This window comes from Stenella coeruleoalba, assembly GCF_951394435.1.
Source record: "Stenella coeruleoalba genome assembly, chromosome: 7".
NCBI lineage: Eukaryota > Metazoa > Chordata > Mammalia > Artiodactyla > Delphinidae > Stenella > Stenella coeruleoalba.
In genome coordinates, this window is record NC_137153.1 from 119,472,054 (window position 1) to 119,484,234 (window position 12,181).

General features: G+C 58.2%; 1 pseudogene across 1 annotated transcript; it reads left to right on the forward strand.

Moving 5' to 3' along the window:
* Positions 1-1,921: 1,921 nt before the first annotated feature.
* LOC307188935 (transcriptional enhancer factor TEF-4-like) lies at positions 1,922-9,242 on the forward strand (annotated as a pseudogene). The gene is made up of 4 exons: positions 1,922-1,980; positions 6,055-6,253; positions 7,069-7,265; positions 8,636-9,242. The product of its transcript is annotated as a transcriptional enhancer factor TEF-4-like (transcript).
* Positions 9,243-12,181: the final 2,939 nt, after the last annotated feature.

Here is a 12,181-nt window from a genome sequence, read left to right on the forward strand (position 1 = left end):
CCTGCCTCCCCACGGGGGTGGAGCTGCCAGGCCCCCGGCCCAGTCTGGAGGCCTGCGGGTGCTTGGTGGGCAGCCCGACCCTGGCAACCCAGACCCGCTGCAGCGAGCCTGGGGCACAGCTTCCCCACTCAGGCAGATTTAAGTCTGGGCCCAGCTAGTAATCAAGTTGGGCAACGAACTTCCTGAGCCTTGGTCCCTCCTCTGTAAGCCTGGGTACCCGGCTGGTGTGAGGGGTGAGGGAAACAGCCCATTAGAGCAGTTAGTACGTGCTCACTTAGCGCCGTGGGCAGGATCGGATCGTGCTGTCCCTCTGCAGCAGCCCTGCCACTGTCCCGATGGAACCTCCGGCCTCATCACCCGAGGCTGGTGTCCGGGGTAGTCCTGTCTCACAGCCTCCTGCACCCGTGCAGGGCCATGGAGGGGCGGCGGGCCCGGGGCTAAGCTGGGGGGTCCCGCCCCACTTCAGGCAGGCGCTGGGTGTTGCTGTGTCTGCTCCCAGAGCTACCCTCCTCGGGATGGAGCAGACAGCGCTGTCAACTCCGCTCAGGCCTGGGCTACCCAAACCCAGCCGAGCGTGCCCGGAACAGGGAGCAGCTCCTCTCAGCAGCTGGCGCGGCCCCAGGCTGGCATCTCCCGGGCTGAGTGATGCTGAGTAACAGGAAATGATGCACAGGCAAAGGGAGCAGGCACAGTGCCGACCTGCTGGCCCGGGGCCCGAGCTCGTCATCCAGGCCTGGTCCCTGGGACGTGAGGATGTGGGGCTGGCTTCCTGCACCCACAGCTGTCTTCCTTCAGTGGCTTCCTCGGGGCCTCTGGGGCTCAGCATGGGAGCGAGGATTCCAGGTGGGATTTATCATATATTTTATACATGACGGAGGCCCAGAGAGGCAGGTCTTGCCCAGGTGCCCAGGTCCTCAGCTCCAAGAGCCCTCTCTGCTGGAGAGGCCGCTCTGCTCTGCTGCCCCAAAAGACTCTGTTTGCTCAGACCAGACCATCCTTCTCTTTACTTGCCCTCCCTCTGACCATCTCCAAAAAAGAACCCATACCAGTTGATTGCACCAGTAACACAGGTCAAAATGGAAAAGCTAGATGATCCTGAGAATTGAAAGAAGGAGGGGAAAAAATCCTCCCAGAGCCCTCATCTGGAAGTAGCCCCTGTGTATAACTCAGCGAGCGCTCTCCCATGTGGGTGAGGCATATCATTTGACGGTATCCACATTTGCTGTTTGTTCCCTGTTAATTTCACTCAACAGTTTAGCGTGAACACGCGTCTATGTCAATAGGTGCGTTTCTACCACATTGAGTTAAGTTGCCATTTGTGCAGTGTTCTAGCGAATGCATGCACCGTAATTTATTCAAAGCCCTCTCACTTGACACTTTAATGTCTTTTTTAAAGTATGGAAGCATTTATGTGCATGTCCTTCATTATTTCCTTAGGAAAAATTCCTAGAAGTGGAATCGCTAGGTAAGAGGGTATATGTATATATACACATTTCTTTTTTCAGAATAAATACGTTATTACTGTATAGTGATTTCTTTTTTTTTAAACAGGTTTATTGAGATATAATTCACGTGCCGTACAATTCAGTGATTTTTACTGCGTTCACAGAGCTGTACAAGCACCACAATCAATTGGAGAACATCTCGCTGCCCCTAAGGAGCCCCCGTCCCCACCAGCACTCCCTTCCGATGCCTGCCCCAGCCCCCGGCTACTGCTAATCTGCTTTCTGTCTTGGAGTTGCCTCTTCTACAAGTGGAACCACAATACGTGGGGGAGAGTGCCTGGTTCCCTCCACCAGCACCCTGTTCTTGAGGTCACCCACACTGTAAGATGGATCGGAACTCCACTCTTTGGTGTTGCTTGGTAGCACCCACTGGAGGTGGCACGTATATTAAATCTGGCTTTTCATAAGCACCGGGCATGGCGCTCCCCAAAGGCAGCATCCGTTCCGACCCCCAGCAGGAGTTGGGAGCGTCCAGGTCTCAGGGTGGGTTCTGGGACTCTGTCTCCATGCCAGGTTGGGGGCGTCTGCCCTGGGGTCTTGGCCGGAGGGCAGATCGCAGACGCTGTCGCAGCTGGAATCAACCGGAGCCCCAGGGGGGCAGTAACGATCTTCAGGCTGTCACAAAAGTCTTTAAAATATCTTCAAACCAGAGGAATTTTAATTTATCTTAATTAAAAAAATGGCATAGAGCAGCTTTTTTGTTGTTGTTGTTGTTAGAAAAATTGATGTCAATCTCACATCCAACACACAATAGAAGGCTGGATACTTTTTATTTATTATTTGTTTATTTATTTATTTATTTTTGGCTGCTTTGGGTCTTCGTTGCTGTGCACGGGCTTTCTCTAGTTGCGGCGAGCGGGGGCTACTCTTTGTTGCGGTGCGCGGGCTTCTCATCGCGGTGGCTTCTCTTGTTGCGGAGCACTGGCTCTAGGCGCACGGGCTTCAGTAGTTGTGGCTCGTGGGCTCTAGAGCGCAGGCTTAGTAGTTGTGGCACACGGGCTTAGTTGCTCTGCGGCATGTGGGATCTTCCTGGACCAGGTCTCGAACCCGTGTCCCCTGCATTGGCAGGCGGATTCTTAACCACTGCGCCACCAGGGAAGACCTACTTTGTAAAAAGTGTGGCTGCTATGACGGTAGGGAAGAGGCCATTAATATTTTCCACATTGTGGGGGACTGAGAAACTGCCCCCCTCTTGGCTTTAGTGGAGACAAGGCATCACACGGGGGCCGGCCTGTCCTTGTGGCGCATCCTGTCCTGCACGCCCACCATGACTGGAGCTGGCTGAAGACCCCTGGCTGGAGGAGAGAGCTCTTGGCTGCTGGCCGAGCAACGGGGAGGGAAAGGTCAGCGGAGGGAAGTGGCTGAGGCTACTCCACGGTCAAGAATGGCACTGCTGCAGGCTGCGGAACAGATGCGGCACGCCCCTCAGGGAACACAGCTGAAATACACCAGAAGGGACATCCCTGAACCCCACCTCCCAGGGACAAACGGCCTCCCCCAGGCGAGATCCCATAAGCTTTCTACACTCACAAGAATTTCTCTCTTTTCTTAAAGTGGATCAAGAAAAGGACCACATCTGTAACCAAACCCCATGCCCCTCTGGAGAAGTCCACTGCCCCGGTAAGTAGGTGGCTCTGAGCCTTGGCCCTGACCGTGCCACAGGGGAAGGAGCCCCGTCTGACATTGGCCATACAAGGAAAGGTATGTACAAACCTCTGCTCTCTGGTTGGGGCTTGGGTGCGATGAATATTTCATACCCCAAGCAGGCGCTGACATTTTGCCGGATGGCTTCAATTAGCTCCAGAGCCTCATTCTCATGCTAATAATCAGCTGGCTGATTATTAATCTCTTTCCCACTGTGAAGTCATACGGCATGTTTCACAGATACCTCCTGCTGCCGCCTTGATTGGATGGAAATGACTTGGGCGCTGCAGTTCTCGGAGGACTGGGGTGGGGCGTGGGCTGGGACAAGAGGCTTACAGTTCTGGGGTGTTTCTCTGTGTTCCCGGAGGCTAAGGGGGGCCCTTCTGGATGGAGCATGGGGACATGAGGCCACGAGTGGTGGCTGGGTTTTCTCTTTTCTGGCTGGCTGTTGGGGCCATCCTGCGATTCCCCAAAGGGGGACTGGGGAGTATTGGGAAATCCTTTAGAAGAAATTTCTAAAGGGACAATTTGAGATGGGTTTAGGTAGAATGAGAGGTGGGAGACGGTAGAATAGTTTGGGCGGGCATTTTTTTTTAAAAAGGATTTTTATGTAAAGGCTGCTATAGCCTGTGTCATGTGACCTGTCATCCTGGACCAGGTTGGATGCCTGACCCCACGGCAGCCACCAATAGAGTTGCCAGTGGCTAGGAGTTGGCCCAGTGCTACAGCGATGCCTACCAGGGCTGGCCTGCCCACTGCAGGTGTCATCTTTCCAGGGCATGGCATACGGAGCCAGGAACTGGTCCCACTGGGGGCAGTGGGTGTGGGGCTCCCCCTCAGGGCTGCTTGGCAATTCTCAGGTAAGAAAGGTTTCTTTGCTGGCTAGTGCCAGCTCTCCTGTCGGGGAGGAAACTGTTTTCACTGGGGAACACACCTGAATGAGCTGCTTGTGGAGGGAGAGCTCTGCTCAGGGATGGCTGGGGGACGTGGGGGGTTGGGGAAGGGAGGGGAGAAGCAGACGGAAGACTGAGCTGCTCCGGGCCAGGCTGGGGTCCAAGCACACAAATGTGGCCAAGGAGATGCCTTCTTCACTTGAAATCATCTCAAAATGAAAGGAAGAGTTGCGCACTAGGACAGAGATCTTCTGTATACTGCCCCGCCCAGCCTCCCTAACATCCCTACCTGATTGTAATACAGTCAGCAAGGGGGAGATATTACCGTGCGTGTGAGACTGTTCCCCAAACCACAGACCTCGCTGCGGGCTCCCCAGTTTTCCACTGAAGTCCTTCCCGTTTCAGGATCCGATGTGTATCCCGCCCCAGATGCCCCCTCGCGTTTTGTCGTCTGCTCTCCTGAGCCCTCTGCCTGCGCTGTTCCCTCATTCTGTTCACGTCTCTGCCTTCGGGACAGTGCTGCTCGGTTATTTTATAGAATGTGCCCCAATTTGGGTTTGTCAACTATTTTTTTCCCACAATTAGATGGAGACTCTGCATTTAGGGCAGGAATATGAGAGAAGGGAGGCGCCCTCCGCAGCTGTCACGTGGGGAGGCCCTGAGGGCTGTAGGTCTTAGGTGGTGTTAACCTTGATCCCTTCATCAAACCGGTGTTTGTCGGGTTTCTCTATTGCAAAGTTACTATTTTTAAAAGTTACCGGAAAGTTACTATTTTTCTCTTCATAACTAATAAATATCTTTGAGGGAAGTAATTGGAGGCTTTACAATGCATTCCTTTTCCTTAAACTTTTGTTCATGATTTTGAGCTGCCATTAGTGGGTCTTGCTGGCAGCAGTGTGCTCACGGGGTATCCAATTCCCCTCATTCCTTCTACACGTGTTAATTAGAATTCTTCTCTAGGGAAGATTCGTCCCTTCTCTTCCACTTGATTATTTATCCAGTTATCTGTTAATGCCGGTGCGGGCTCGCAGACGTTCGCTTTGTTACGGGTGAATGGAACACTCCCGGTGTTTATCTTTTTCCCAGGCGGCTCCAGCAGGGGGAGCTCCTGCGTGTGGCTCCCTGCCCCGCCCTCATGGCCCGCCCCCTTCACTTTCTGACATCACAGGATGCTCCAGGCGCTTACCCTGCTTCACCCGGGAATCGGGCTCTTCTCCAGGGAGACCAAGAGGTTTCTAGAAAAGGAAGTCAGATGTCAGCTTTGCCTCTCCTGCTGTGCAGCTTCCAGCGCCCCCTCTTCTGCCCTTGTCATTACCCTGCGTCACCAGCGAAAGTTCCCACCTTCTGTCTTGGTCTCAGGGGTGGTGTGTTGCAGGGTTGGGGGGGGTGTCCCTCGTTTGGTTTGGCAGAGGGCAGAGAGAAGGGAGCAGGTCAGGGCCGGTGGTGACGTAGAACGGATCTAGATGGGGACTCATCTTGGCTAATGGATGGCTGGTGGGGGCCGGCGGAGGCCGGTGGGCCTGGTGGAGGCTGGTGGGCCTGGTGGAAGCAGGAAATGGAGTCAGAGAAGCCTGGCCCACTGGCGAGCCCCTCAGAGAGTGCACTGGATTGACCTCGGGCCGGGAGGGGTCTGAGTGACCGTAGCCAGACCGTAGACAAGTGGCGAGGCTGGGTCAAAGGAGGAGTATCACCCCCACCCCACTGCCTGTGAACACCATCTATTCTACGCCCAGCTGCTTGGGCCCTGCAGCTGCGCTCTGCACGGGCACTCCCTGCTCAGTTCTCCTGCCTCCTTAGTGCCCAGCCGTCCACAGCATAGGCTCTGCCCTGACCTATGCTCAGCCTTGGACTCCAGCTATGGAAGACTCTGCACCCAGGCTGGGGGATGACCTTGACTCTGAGCCCAGACCAACAAGACGCTCAGCTCATCACTGCTCCCCGATCCAGAGAGAGCCCCTGAGCCCTGCCCACAGCTACACGCTGACCCTTGAGCCCCTGAGCCCTGCCCACAGCTACACGCTGACCCTTAAGCCCCTGAGCCCCGCCCACAGCTACACTCTGACCCTTGAGCCCCTGAGCCCTGCCCACAGCTACGCTCTGACCCTTGAGCCCCTGAGCCCCGCCCACAGAGCTCACTGCTCCCCGATCCAGAGGGAGCCCCTGAGCCCTGCCCACAGCTACGCTCTGACCCTTGATTTGGCTTGTGGAACGGTAAGTCCCTCTTATCTGCAAAACCTTCTACAAGCCCCTGAGCCCTTTCCTCACATGGCTGTGAGCACACACCTGAGGGCACGTAGCTGAGTGCACACGCCGCTGAGCTCACGTCTGCCCGCTGCTCCACGGGAAGCGTTTCAGGTACCCGATCACACCTGTCCTTACGCCAGCCCGTAGCCCCTCCTGACAGCTGGCTCTTGTCCTCACCTCCCACCCATGTCACCAGATCACCCCCCGTTCCCTCCCCCTGCAGGGCCCGGGAGCTCATCCCTGTGGCCAGTTTCCTTCCTCACTGTTGGTGAGGTGCCTCTGCCTGTTTGTGCCAGGCTGCGGATCTTGGCAAAGGCCACCCGTAAAAGCCACGTTGCTCCCGACAGCGTGATGTCCTGATGGCTTTCCTCCTCTGGGGCTGCACTGGGAGACAGGAACAGGGTGACCTGGCCGTCCAGAGGATGGAGGCTGAGGGGAGGGTCCAGTCTTGTCGGGACCAGATTAAGGGCGCCGTGGGTTTGGCATGTGCCCCCAAACGCCAGGGCTTGTACCTGGGACCTGGCTGGAAGCTCAGCCTCCGACTTTGCAGGGAGAAAGGTTGGAGAGGGGCTTGGGAAGGAAGCCCAGGAGTTGGCTTTGGGGAGCAGCCGCCACTGCCTGGCCCAGAGGACGTGGGGGGTCCTCACCTTCCTGAGCTTTGGTTTGTTCACCTGTACGTGGAGCCTGTGTCTAGGCTGCTGCCGTGAGGGAGGAGCTCGTGGGCAGGAGCCTGAGGCCAGGCGCAGTTGCTTTGGGTGCCCTGCCCCGTGCTGTGCGCACAGGGTACCCTGCGCGAGGGGGCTCTGCATGCGCAGGGCTGGGGCGCCGGGGCGGACCAAGGCATGGCGGCCCCTCCTTTCTCCCTGCCCCCACGCAGGCGGAGCCCTCTGGTCCCCTCCGGCCTGGGCCGCGGCGAGGCCCTCCGCCCCGTCTTCCTGCCCTCCCGTGCCCACCTGCTGCTCCTGAGTCACCGCTACCGGCGAGCTTTCTCTAGCGCAGCAGGTCTCCAAGCGTGGTCCCCCTGCCAGCAGCACCAGCTGGAACCCTGATGGGAATGCACGTTCCCAGGCCCCTCCCAGGCCTGCTGGCTCAGAACCCGGGGCGGAGCCAGCCCTCTGGGGGTTCCTCCACACACTTGGGTTTGAGAAGGGCGCTCCGCACAAGTCGGATCAGCTGAGTCCCCCGGCGGCGCTCCCTGTGGGTTCTCAACCCGGCGGAGACATGCAGGATACTTACGAGCACTTACTGTGGGCCGGGAGTCTGCTCAGTGCCTGTTAAATCGTACACAGAGCGTGCAAAAGAGATGCTGTGTCTTTCCCCATTTGCCCAGGTGGACGGAGGTGCAGCCCCTCCCTCGGGTGACCCAGCGTCTCTCCTGTCCGCCTGGGAGCCGGCATCAGCAGAGGGGAAGGCACCGGTCCCACGTGTCCGCTCCATCTGCCAAGGGCCGCCCACCCTCCCCGCTGCCGCTCCCCACCGACGTTCACCCGTGTGGCACAGGAGGATGGGTTTAGGGTGGCATTCTGTCTCCCCACGCAGCCCGGAGAGACAGCCCCACGAGGACAACTCAAGAGTCGCAGGCATTTAGATTGCCATTTTATTTAAATTTATGCCCGAGGATACAGGCGGAGAAAGGGCCATTTCAAAGTCAGTTTCTGCTTTATGGCTTTATGGGCGATGCATCGGGCAGCTGGTGAAAATATCTTGCCGCTCGCAGCGCAAGAAGAGGATCACGTGGGTGGCTCGGGCTTTGGCTGCTCGGGGAAGAAATTCCGCCTCTCAGCCTGGGGCCCCTTGCTGAGCCCAGTCCTTCCCCCGGACTCAGCCCCGATCCAGGCTTCAGGTTCAGCCCTCGTCGCTTCATACCCTAGTTCCAGACGGAGCCCTCTTCCTCTGCAGGCTGAGCCCTGATCCCAGCCCAGACTCAGCTCCAACCTGGCCTGCACTGGTTCCTTTATCAAGTCATGCCATTACTTATGAGGGCGGTAGATTTAACTAGAACCCTCACGGTCTCACACACCTCTTTGGGCTGACGTACTGTGCGGGAGGCACAGCTCCGAATGCATCGTGGTTCGAGGTAGCTGACCTCCGCCGCTGGAGGAACGTCTGCCCACATACCGGGAGCGGACGGGGATAGAGATGGTTGGCGGCTCCTGACACCTCCTCGTGCACAGAATGGTATCCTGGCCGTGGCAGCTGGCAGCCCCGGGGGGAGCCCAGCCTGGGTTCCAGGCCGCTGGGTTGACCCCTGCTCCCTCAGGCGACTTCACCGAGTCTCTTAAATTCCTGCAGTTTCTCTCCAATTTAATTTGGGGCTCAGACCCCGATACTTGTGGGGTGGTGTTGCAGGCTGAGCGGAGCTGACTCTTACCAGAGGCACCTGTTTGTACACATCAGCCAGCACTGCCCCAGCCCCGGAGCGCCCCCCCCTCGAGAGTGTGGACGTCCGGCAGATCTGTGACACATTCCCCGAGATAAAGGGTGGTCTGCGGGAGCTGTATGATCGTGGGCCCCCCAACGCCTTCTTCCTGGTCGAGTTCTGGGCGGACCTGAACTGGGGCCCGAGTGGCGAGGAGGTGGGGGCCGGCTTCTGTGGAGTGAGCAGACAGCACGAGAGCCTGGAGCGCATGACCTTCACCTGTTCCTCCAAGGGCTGCTCCTTTGGCAAGCAGGTGGTGGAGAAGGTAGAGACGGAGCGTGCCAGCTGGAGGACGGGAGGTTCGTGCACTGCCTGCTGCGCTCACCCATGTGTGAGTACCTGGTGAATTTTCCGCACAAGCTGCGGCAGCCGCCCGAGTGCGACATGATGCCCAGTGTCCTAGAGAACCGCACCATCCTCCAGGTGGTGACAGACAGAGACACCCAGGAACTGCTGCTCTGCACCGCCTATGTCTTCGAGGTCTCCACCAGTGAGCGGGGGGCCCAGCACCACATTTACCGCCTGGTCAGGGACTGAAGGGGGACCCCAGAAGTGGCTCCTCCCAGGAAGGACCTCCAGCTTCCCTCACGCTTCTTACTTGGCTGGGGGGGGGCGCGGTGGGCTGCTCCCTCTTAGGACCTTTAAAGCTCGGTGGTGAGTTGAATGGGCTGGGACTGAGAGGAAAGGATGCATCCTGATATCGGGACCTCACAGGGGTGTCTGAAAGGACAGATCACTCCAGAGCATTTGACACTGGGGACAGGAGTGAGACAACCCCTGGGACAGCACTGGTTTCTGTCTCTGACAGGCATCCTCCCCCTTCTCTGTTTTGGAGGTCTTGGAGGGCCCCAGGTACACACTGGCTTGTCCCTCTCTGTTTTTCAGCACCCCCCTTCTTCCCAAGCTGCCTCTCCTTACCAGCCCCATCCCGGGACCCTGATATTGAGTTTTGAAGGTTAACCCTTTCTGTGCAGGAGTAAAGCCAGGTGGGCCCTGGAAATATATATATATATTTTTAATATAACAAGAGATATTTATCAGTGGGTGTTGGGGTCGTGACATTTTCTCAGCTGGGCAAGCAGTGGGGTGAGGTTTTTAAGTCTCATGTCCTCCTCTAAGTGAGCCGTGGGGCTAGACTGTGTCGCCTCGTTCTCCTCCCCTCCCCTCAAAGTGTGTTGGTTTGTGTTTTGACAGAGGAAAAAGCTATTTTACCAAAAAAAAAAAAAAAAAAAGCGCTTTGCAAGCCCACTAAGGGGGCTCCTGTGGTCCTGGCAGCTCCAAGGAGGGAGCGCAGGGGAGCTCCAGGGCCTGACACTTAAGGGGCGGCCAAGTCTGTGGCTGCCCCAGGGCTTTGTAACAGGTGCTACGTCTCCAGCACCTGCGGGGGGGCCGACACGGGGCAGGGCGCGGGGGAGGAGGCCCGAGGCTGCACGGGCACGACTTGCGTCTTGCTAAGGCCGAGCCCTCCTTCCCGCCCTCGTGGTAGCCCGCACACCACCTCGGCCTGGGGACCTCAGTCTCTCCTCTGTGGAAAGGGCACAGCACGGCTGGGAGTCAGTGTTTTCTTCCCGTGGTCCACCCTGTGCCTCGCTTGGCCGAGGCATCCTTGACCCTGACCCTGGCCCTGGGCCTGCGCCGCTTGTTCCCGGGATGGGGACCATCACAAATCTATACCCCCTGGGCTCTCCGAGCTCCTGGATCTTCTCTCTCCTCAGCCCCTCACTCAGCTCAGCGCCTGAGCAAACCGAGGGCGGGACGGGAACACTGGAAGGATGAGTGTAGACCAAAGGAGGTTAATGTTTGCAGCATGTCTGGACCAGAGGCCGGTGCCCTGGGTATGCTGCTCCCCCCTCGGGCCCCCACCCCCTCACCATGAGCACCGTCCCCGCATGTCCCTGCTGGGCAGAGTGTGCTGGGGGACTGGCCGCCGTGGGCACGCCCCACGTGCATTTAGACCATGAGCCATGTGCACGCGGGTTTGAGACACGGGACTGAGGGCCCTCCTGGGGATCTTGGCTTCTGGAGAGAACTTTAGCTGCAGCAAGAGAGAGTGAGGTTAGACTTCCAGAGACACACCGTCACAGCCAGCTGGGCACGGGATGGAAGGCTGTTGGGGAACCTCTGAACTGGAGGCCGGGAAGGCCCTTTCACCTGGGTTCAGGGAGAGCTGGCTCTCTCCAGGCCCCACTTGGGCCCCCCGGGGTCTCTGCAGCTGAAAGAGTCCTCAGCCTCCCACTCCAGGGCTGAATCCTTTGTGATCCAGCAGCGGCTGCTTCTCTAGGCTCCAGGGCCTCAGGGTCTGTAGTGGCACCGGAGGCCTGGCTGGGGACCTCGTGTGCTTAGGGGTCATTCACGCTGGGCCAGCAGCACCTCCGCCCAAGGGTCTCCCTGGGTCTCCCTGGAATATTGCCTGGTGGCCCTGCCTGGGGGTGAGTTGCTTGGAGAGGAGGGTGGAAGGCAAGCATCCCCTGCCTCCCCTGATTCCCGACTTTGCACAGAGGTCTCGGCTGCCGTGAGTCAGACGCCATCAGAGACCATGATGTTGGCGGAAGGAGGTAAACCCGAGAAGCTACAACCACTTGCTAGATTGAACCCTGCCGGGAAGGCAGTGGGCAGGATGCGGGAGCAATTGGAGGAGATCGGCAGAAATGCAGCCCCGGCCTCCAGGGAGGAACAAGGGGCTTATCCTGGGCCCTGAAGGGCATAGAGCTTGGGCACCGGAACCCCCGTGCCCTGTCCTGACTGGGGGCCAGGCCTCAGTTTCCCCATCTGTGGTTTCCAGCGCAGGGACTGGTGATAAGGGGTCTGAGCCCTGTGTCCCCACCAGCAACTCTCCTGGGTCAGGCTTCCCGAGCGAGGCTCCCTGGGATGAAGCTGCCCCGCTGGGAGCAGCCTGAGACTCTGGGCAGCAGGGTCCAGCCAGGATCAGAGAGGGGCGTCACCCACCGGAACCCAGCTCTGTCCTTGCTGGAGACTCAGTCAGCTGGCTTTGGCCATGCTTGGGGAAGGCCTGGGGATGCGAGGGATTCACCCCACACCGCCTGCTCTCAAGCTCCCCAAGCCCAGGGGAGATTTATCCTGGGGCCGCCACAGTCTGCAGGCCCGAAACTCTTTAGTCATTCAACAAACATGTGTTGAGTGCCTAAGGGGTGCAGGATCCCAAATACCTGCCGGCCTGGAGTAGACGACTCTGGTGCAGGGGGAGGGGCGGTAGGGAGTAAGTGGTTGAACGAAAGGAGCGGATGATTTGCTGCTGAGATGGACAAGAAAATAAACCTGAGCGAGTTTTCTGGGCAAGGGGGGGATCCCTCATTCCTAGTGTGGGGTCCTGGGTGCCTTCACCAATGGGTGAAGTTTGAGTTGAAACCAGATGGCCGCCACGCAGAGGCTGAGGCTGGGGCAGAGAGGCTCGCCCGGCCCCAGCCCCGTCCATTTTCTGTAGGATGAATAAGGGGTTCCTCGGGGCCCGGATGCTG